This window comes from Dromiciops gliroides, chromosome 3 (assembly GCF_019393635.1).
Source record: "Dromiciops gliroides isolate mDroGli1 chromosome 3, mDroGli1.pri, whole genome shotgun sequence".
NCBI classification, from domain to species: domain Eukaryota; kingdom Metazoa; phylum Chordata; class Mammalia; order Microbiotheria; family Microbiotheriidae; genus Dromiciops; species Dromiciops gliroides.
In genome coordinates this window covers 557,327,319-557,336,123 of record NC_057863.1, presented here as the reverse complement: position 1 = coordinate 557,336,123, position 8,805 = coordinate 557,327,319, and positions in this window count along the sequence as shown.

Below are 8,805 nucleotides of genomic sequence, written 5' to 3'. Positions count from 1 at the left end.
GCTTGGAGGTGAAACTGTCTTAGAAACTGTCAACAGAGCACAAACATCCCTACCTCCAATGAAATTGCCAAAGGCATCCATGGACTGAGTTAAATAGATTATCAAGCACTCTCTAAGAGAGACTGAGGAAATAAATAGACAGAATATTTGTTCCTGTATCTAACAAAAATACATTAGAGACGACTCTGCTAGGTGCTGGAAGAGCTTCCAAGGAAGGCTTGGTTGCTACAGAAGATAATAATTACCACTGCCCTCTGAAGGCAAGGACTATGTCTTCCATCAGACAGTCAGCTTGTTTTTACAAGTGCCTTCAATATTTTGGGAGTTGGGTGAAATACCAAGATAATTGAGAGGAGTTTGTACCCTGTGAGTTTATAATCTAATTCAGCAGGACCATGAATGAATGAAAAGCATTGCAATGTGCAAAGCACAGTGCCATGTGCTAGGAATAGAAATAAAAAGGGGAACTCTTCCCCCCCACCCCAGGTCAATGAGGGTTAAATGACTTGCCCAGGGTCACACAGCTAGTTGTGTCAAGTGTCTAAGGCTGGATTTGAACTCAGGTCCTTCTGAATCCAAGGTCAGTGCTTTATCCACTGTGCCACCTAGCTGCTGCCTAAAAGGGGAACTCTTAAGGAGTTCATGTTTTAATAAGGGGAGAGACCATATTATGAGATTTCAGCTAAAAGTCAGATAGAAAGGACCAATGATCCTTAGTGCATAACAGCAAAAGAGATAGTAAGGTATTTTCGTTAATAAAATCATTTTGGTTTCTGATGCTGACCCGTTTGACAGTACCAAGGACTTTGGTGCCAATTAATCACTTTCTTTCCAGGGTCTTCTTCAATAGCCATGACTGCAGTGGTAGGGTACTTACTGTAGCCCCTCTGTAGGCAGTGGCCAGGACACATTACCACAATTATTGCTCCTCTGCTTGATGGTTATGGAGCCAAACTGGTAGAGTTGACAGTAGAGGAGGAATTGGGGTTATTCTTGGGGTTCTTAGGTTTACCTGCCTATCAATAGCAGTTGTTGATGGTGGTGGAATTCTTTTTCCAGCAGATTTGCTTCCTTCAATGCTAGCTGTGATGTCCTAACTAGAAACAGGACAAATGGGGGGGGGGGGGGAAACGAGGCTTTTTAGTTCCCAGACATCTTGAACTCTGGGGCCTAGGCTGACTTCCCCAGGGACCCTAGCGTATGTTGTAGTAAAAGTAGGGTGGTGGTTTGACATGCCTGGCCCATGCTTTCTCTGATATCTCCCTCAAGATCCTTAGCTCCTTTAGGTAAGTTAGCTGACTTGCTTTGATGGTGCCCATAACCATAGTGTAAGATATGAAGAAATTTTTCCCATTGGGGAATACTTGAGCTCCAAATAGAAGTGTGCTGTCCTACATACATGTACTCCAGTAACTCAAAATGTTTTGTTCTTCATAATTGTATTTTCATTGGAGTGCCTCAAAAATTCCTATAAAAAGTCACCCTCCAGGGGCAGATACATGGTACAGTGAGTGGATAGAGCACTGGCCCTGGAGTCAGGAGTACCTGAGTTCAAATCTGGCCTCAGACACTTAACACTAACTAGCTGTGTGACCCTGGGCAAGTCACTTAATCCCAATTGCCTCACCAAATAAAAACAAAAACATCCTCCAAAATAAATCCTATCAAAATACTTCTCCCAGGCAAAAATCCCAAAATTTTCTCTCCCCACTCATCGTCTTCTGTAGTTCAAACTTTCTTTTTTATTGATTCCAGTGAGGCACAGAGCAGATAGGGGAAATGACAAGGAAACAAGGCGGGGGCGTGGCTGCTGTGTGTCAGACATTGGAGATGCAAGGACATTTTTTAAAGTCCCTGCCCTTTAGGAGCTTATATTCTAAAGATATATATATATATATATAAAACTCTTTGATGTGTTTTGTAGGAATTAATGAAAACCATTGAAACTAAATAGACATCTGTTCTATTTTGAGGAAAGGCAAAAACTTTATCAGAAAATTTGATCACTTTAATGGATTCATGATCTCATTGATGCAAATATTCCCCTTAACCCAAATTGAAACCCATATATACCTTGTCAAACTGTGCAACTGTAGCCCATATTCCTCCATAACTTTTCTTTTTGTTTTTTGGTGAGGTAATTGGGGTTAAGTGACTTGCCTAGGGTCACATAGCTAGTGTCAAGTGTCTGAGGATGGATTTGAACTCAAGTCCTCCTGACTCCAGGCTGGTGCTCTATCCACTGCACCACCTAGCTACCCCTCTCCATAATTTTTTCGAAGGCATTCCACCCAATTTCCTGGGGGAATTTCCTCTGTCAGGGATTCTTACCCTTTGTTGTGTTAGGGACTCCTTTGACAATCTGGTGGAAGACTCCTCACAAGAATATTTTAAAATGCATTAAACAAAATACATGGGATTACAATGGAAACACAAAACCAGTGAAATAAACGTATATATTTTTTTCTCATACAAGCTCATGGATCCCCCAAATCTAATTTACCCCTGCTCTAGATTTCTTTGTATTACTTTGCAACCAAAGGAGCTCCTGGACTATCCTGTTGTATCTCATTCTTGCAACATGATGCACCTAACTCCTTTTCCAGGAATCTATCTCCTGGATGGTCATCACTAGTAATATGTTGGTGAGCAGTGGTGTCAAACTCAACCAGAGACTGATCAAGGCTGGCCCAAATTGACTCAAAACCTCAAATTTACATTATCTGTGTTTTCTTGCATTTTTATTTATTTTGATAAACTTTTCTCAATTATGTTTCAATCTAGTTCCCTCCGCACTCAGGAGTTCTGCAGTTATGCTGGCCACAAACAGGCTGCAAATTAGATATCTCTGTTGTAGACTATTCCATGTGCTCCCTCAATCTCTCCATTGGCCTTTTGATGACTTGCAATGTTCACTCATTAGTGCTCAGGTTTTCTATGATTCACAGCTCTATGGCATCACTAGAAGAACATGGGTATCAAAAGCAAGAGACTCATAGTTTAAGAGAAAAAAAAATCTCTAAGTCAAATAGCCCAAGGATCCATGTCACTTGAATTTTCACCAATGCTGATTTTTTGTGTGAGTTTATGAAGAAAGTCCTTCTGAAACAAGCATGTGGTAACAAATAATTCTTCTGAGCAGTTCAGAACTTGCTGTGAATGTTGAAGGTAGCTATTAAAATGTTCTACAAGAAAGATCACTGTGTCATACCACTGTCTCTCCTTGTCGACCATATTGAAAGCACGTGTTCTGATATAACATTTTGAACTGTTGGCTTCTCTAGGGTACAATACTCAGCATGGCAAAAAGCAAGGAGTCACCTGGGAAATGATGTGCTCTTTTGTTCTCAACTGCTGCTGCTATATTCCTATTCTATCTTTTCTTCTTTCTTTTTGTGCTGTTGAGCCCGGTTAAAAAGTTTCCCTTAAATAACATGAGCATCATCAAACAAAACAAATTCCTATGTTATGTTCAAAAGAACATTTCTCATCTTGTGTATTAATCCACCATCTCTCTGTTATAAGGTAGGCAGTATTATTTTTCACTCTGAAATAACTATTGATCATTTAGGGATCATTTAGTTCTTTTTTAAAAAAATTATTTTTTGGTGAGGCACTTGGGGTTAAGTGACTTGCCCAGGGTCACACAGCTAGTAAATGTCAAGCGTCTGAGGTCGGGTTTGAACTCAGGTCCTCCTGATTCCAGGGCCAGTGCTCTATCCACTGCGTCACCTAAATCATTTAGTTCTTAAGTGTTTCAAAACTGTTTGTTTTTATAATATTTAATTTCAACCGGATCCTCTCTGCTCCATATCAGTCCTTTTATGCTTTCTTGATTGCACCGCCCAGACATACCACATAGCACCTGTTTCAAACCTCATCCCCATAAACTACCTCCACCCTACCCTTCTGTAGGAGAAACTTGTCTCATATCTTCCTGAGAAAATTGAGGTCAACCATCATTAGCTCCTGCCTGTCACAACTTCTGTGGGCTTCACTTTCCTCATCTTAAAATAAGGTCATTGAACCAGATGGCCTCTCAGGTGCCTTTTATCTCTCAAATTGATGATTCTGTGATCCTCTCTGCATGTCTATACCTCTAATCCCATCACCACTAATGCCCAAACTCTTGTTTGTTTTAGTCTCATCCCTGAGGAAGAAGTTACTCTCTTCTTTTCCAAGACCAGCTGCTGTAGTCATGGCCTGGATTCCAATCTTTCCTTTTCTCTTCTGGGAGTCTATTCCTTAAATCATTCCTTCAATCTCATTAATCTTCTCCACTCACTGAACAGTTCTAGCCACTCTGGTGTACTTGATGTTCTCTATATAAGCTTTTTTATCTCCTATTTCTGTGTCTTTGTACAGACTGTACTGTATGCCTGAAACATTCTCCATCCTCACCTCCATAAGGGAGGGAAGGATAACTCCCTTCAATGCTCAGCTCAGGTTCACCTCCTGCAAGAGACCTTTCTGGTCGTTAGTTTTTAGTGATCCCCTCTGCCAAGTCATTTTAATTTGTACACGTTTACAACATTCATTTTCATAGGATTTAGAGTTTCAAATTTTTCTCCCTCCCTCCCTCCCCTCTCCACAAGACAGCAACAAGGTTATATATGTTGTGTTGTTTAAAAATCTAAATGTGGGGGGTAGATAGGTGGCACATTGGATAGAGCACCAGCCCTGGAGTCAGGAGGACCTGAGTTCAAATCCAGTCTCAGACACTTGACACTTGCTAGCTGTCATGACCCTGGGCAAGTCACTTAACCCCAATTGTCTCACCAAAATCTAAATGTGGGTTCTAATCTGTCCCCCCCCCCAGTTTTGGGGGGAAATTGGCTAAAATCACTGATAAATTCCCCAAGAGTTTAGGATTTTAAGGGTTTATTAAAAGATATAAGATATTAAAGAGAAAGATTGAGAACAGTTTCCTTATAGCATGGAAATCCTAGCCTTCCTAACAGTTCATGGGAGGTCCTGCCACCCAGTTGGGGGTGTGTGTGTTAGTCCCTCCTTGAGGCAACTGTGATGAGTTTAAGGTCTTTGAGCCTTTTCTGATGAGTGTAAAATTCATTTACTGCCCTGTTCCTCCCCCATCTCTTCCCCCAGTCCATAAACCCTTTCCTGTTTTTTTCATGTAGGATTTCACCTCTGCCCTCCCCCCCCCAGAGCATTCCCCCCCCCCACCCCTCAATTTAACCCTAAAGATGTCAAGATGTCATCATGGGGGCAGCTAGGTGACACAGTGGACAAAGCATCCACCCTGGACCCAGAGGAATCCCAGCCAAAACCCGGCCTCAGGCACAAGACAGTCACCCACTGCACAACTCCAGGTATGTCCCCCAACTCCAAATTTTTTATGGTTCTCTAAGGTCTTTTATTTGAAAGTCAAATTTGCCATTCAGTTCAGGTCTTTTCATCACAAATACCTGAAAGTCCTATTTTTCATTTAAGTCCCATTTTTTTCTCTGAAAGATTATGATCAGTTTTGCTGGGTAGGTGATTCTTGGTTGTAATCCCAATTCCTTTGCCCTCTGGAATATCATATTCCATGCCCTCCAGTCCTTTAATGTAGAAGCTGCTAGATCTTGTGCTTTCCTGACTGGGGCTCCACAGTACTTGAATTCTTTCTTTTCTTTTTTTTTAAGTGAGGCAACTGGGGTTAAGTGACTTTCTCAGAGTCACACAGCTAGTAAGTGTTAAGTGTCTGAGGCCAGATTTGAACTCAGGTACTCCTGACTCCAGGGCCAGTACTCTATCCACTGCGCCACCTAGCTGCCCCTGAATTTTTGGCAGCTTGCAATATTTCCTGAGAGTTCTGGAATTTGGCTATAATATTCCTAGGAGTTTTCCTTTTGGGATCTCTTTCTGGAGGTGATTGGTGGATTCTTTCAATTTCTATTTTATCTTCTGCTTCTAGAATATCAGGGCAATTGTCCCTGACAATTTCTTGGAAGGTAGTGTCTAAGATTTGGAGCTAATTTTTACATGTGATGAGTTTTATATGTATACATGTTTGTCTCTAGTAGTTTACCAGGTTCTTGAGGACAGAAGCTATTTATTTTCATTTTTGTATCCCAATTGTCTATTACAATACCTGGCACCTGGTAAATATGTCTTAATAAATGTGTGTGGAAATGAATTGAGTTTGTCCATTGCTCTTTTCTTGCTACATATAAACATGCATAGATCTTACCTGTCCTTTAAAAAAAGCAACCTTCATTTGACCTTTCCATCCCCCTCAAGCTATTATATTATATTTCTTTTTTCCCTTCAAAATCAGACTCCTAGAAAAGCCATCTGCATGGCTTTGCAAACTTTAAAGCATTATATAAATATTACCTGTTTTATTATCATTATTTTTTGTACTTATTGCTTCTACTTTCTCACTTCCTACTCCCTTTTCAGTCTTCTTTCCGTGGGACTGAGACTACTCTTAACAAGGTTATCATCAATCTTTTAGTCACTAAAGCTAGTGACCTTCTCTCAGTTCTCATCCTTCTTGACCTCTCCACAACATATTTGAAATTGTTGATCATTCCTTCATCTTGCATCCTTTCTCTTGTTCCTAGTCTCTAGTCCCATGACTTTGTTATCTCCTGATTTTCATCCTACCTGTCTGGCCACTCCTTCTCAGTGTGCTTTATTATATCAACATCAAAGTCCTGCCTTTTATGTCTTGGCATACCCAAGGGGTCTGTCCTAGGGCTTCTTCTTTTCTCTGTATTTATTTTCTTTCTGTGAACTCTATTAGTTCCCTTGACTTTAACTATTCATTTCCACATGGGTGATTCTGTAACCACCTGTCTACCTCCCTCTCTCTTGAGTTCCAATTCCATATCACCTGCTATCGTATCCATGTGCATGTACCATGGTCATCCCAAACTCAACATGCCCAAAGCAGGCATAATTACCTTTCCTCCCAAACTCTTTACCCTTTCTAACTTCCCTGTTTCAATTGAGGGTACCACTATGCACCCAAGTTCATAATCTCAAAGATTTTCATGTACCATCAGTTACTAAGTCTAATTCAACCAACATAGTTTCTCTACTATTCATTCCCTTCTCTCCACTCCTATGACCATTACTCTAGTTCGTATACTTGTCGCCTCTTACTAGAACTATTGCAGTAGCCTTCTAATTAGTCTCCCTGCCTCCACTTGCTCCTCTCTTCAGCCCACATCCTCCATGTAGCTTCTAATTCCATATTCCTAAAGAAGAAATATGATATGTCCATCAAAACTTTACTCAATAATTTTGCATGGTTTCCTCTTACCTAAAAGACAACATAAAGACTCTTCGATTTGGCATTTGTGATGAAATAATGAGATTTAGCAGATACTCAAACACCCACCTGGAGATTAATCTAGACTGATTGAATCAAGTGAGAGTGATTAACTGCTGATTAACCTACTTCAGGTTAACCTGGATTGTAATCACACCTTGAGAACACCTTCAGAACCAATGGATTTGGATGATGCCAATCGATCAGCTTGAAGCAGTGTGTAAGGACTGCCTCTGTTCCAGACCTATAAAAAGCTTCCACAATCAGTTTGCTAGAGAGAGAGAGTTCCTGATTAAAGCAGACTTGTGGAGGAGGACTTGAGGAAGAACCCAACCAGGATGGAACTCTGGGCTAGATAGACCTTTTCTTAACTTTCTGAACTCCATGTGAATACCTGTATGGTTTAATAAATGTTTAATGCCCAAAGACTGGTGCTAAAGCTTCTAATTTAAGGTGACCACAATTTAGATTTTAAACATCATACATTTAAAGTCCTTCATGATCTCCATCTCTCTTTTTATTTTTTTCACACTATTCCCCCTCATTTACTCTATATTTTAGCCAAATTGGCATACTTGATATTTCATAGTACTGAAGTTCAAATTAAATAGTTATCATCAAGAATATTAATACATTATAACATAACTTGCTGTTATATGATATATTTATATTCTGTGGACTAAATCCCTCAAGAAATGTGGGTATAAATAAGTTAGCCTATCAGACAATTGTATTTTTCTATGGTCCCAACTGTAAAAAAAATATTAGTTTAGCTAATCTAATCTTGAAAAATTATATAATTTTGGATTTATGAAAAATTATGATTATATGAAAAACGATAAGTTTAGGAAAATTATAATTGGGTCACAAGTCCTGCTGCGGTCCCCATTCAAATGTGGAAATATTTTAAATTAACTGGCCTAATTTGGGGGCTAATCTGACTGGAGGACGAATCTGAGGACTTTTGACCGACTGGCTGACTGCTGTTAATTTAATGTGGGCCGTTTATAAAGTTCCACCACACTATTCCACTCTCAAATTGATAAGCAAAATATTAAGAAGCCTCTTAGCTAAATAATCAAAGCAGAGTTTATTAATGGGATACTATTTAAAATTAAGAACACAGGGAAGTAAAACATACAACCTGACTGCATTGTAGTGTGTCTCCACTGTGTCTCTTTTCCACCTGCTGGGCCTGGAACTTTTTTAATACAATAAGGGCCTTAGCCACCTCTTGCCTTAGGGCACTCAGGTCCTTTATTCTAACTCTGAGCCCCTTTCACTTTGTAAATCCCCCTGCCTCTAACTTTCCTCTCCTTACTGCCACCGCTGAATCCCTGTGTTTCTCTCTCACCGACCTTCTGTCTGTCTGCTCTGTCAGTCTGCCCTTTGGCCTCTCTTTTCTCTGCTCCTAGTCCTTTAGCCTTCCCCCGTCTCTCTCATCTGACCCCTCTAATCTTGTCAGCCAGCCTCCAGTCCTCTTCTCAGCCCATCCTCTATCGCCAACCTTTCTAATCTCATCA